The sequence below is a fragment of the Malurus melanocephalus genome, unplaced genomic scaffold (genome assembly GCF_030028575.1).
Source record: "Malurus melanocephalus ecotype Western Australia unplaced genomic scaffold, MMel_1.1 scaffold_858, whole genome shotgun sequence".
NCBI lineage: Eukaryota > Metazoa > Chordata > Aves > Passeriformes > Maluridae > Malurus > Malurus melanocephalus.
Window position 1 is genome coordinate 118012 of NW_026624090.1, and position 630 is coordinate 118641.

The following is a 630-nucleotide window of genomic DNA, read 5'->3' on the forward strand; positions in this document are numbered from 1 at the left end:
AAAGACCAGCCCATCCCTCTGCAAGAGATCCCTCCCATAAAAGGTTGGCAGTTAAGGCTGGATTTATGACCCAGGAGAGAAAATGCCACTGCAAAGGAGCTSAGCAATCAGAGGACACTGTAAGGAATCCCTTTTCTCCTGACGTTCTCCATCTCCAGRGAGCTTTGCACTGGCAGCACACACATTATCAAGGGAAATAAGATGAGCTCACAGCCAGGCTGGAGCAAAATCCAATGGAGGGAAAGCTGGGTAATGAGGGATTTGCTTCCTGCCCATCTCCAGATCAATAGSAAGGCCACCAGAGGCACTGTCAGCCAGCCCAGCTGCCCTCAGTTCACCTGCTCAGCTGTTATTTACAGGRGCTCCTCTGCTGGGCTGTGATGAAACTGCCAGTCCTGCAATTCCAACTTAGGCCAAGAAAATATTCTGCTGGCCTTTCCCAACCTTACAWGCAACTCCACCTCCTGATTTCATTGCTGGAAACCTCAGAGCACACCTCCTCCTGCCATCCACAGCAAAGCTTCCARCCTCACATCCGCACATAATTATTTTCTTCTCAGGTGCTGTGCTGGCTCTCCAAGTCTTTTCTCCCTAGACACACGTTCAAGATCTTCCAGGACAAAAAAGATG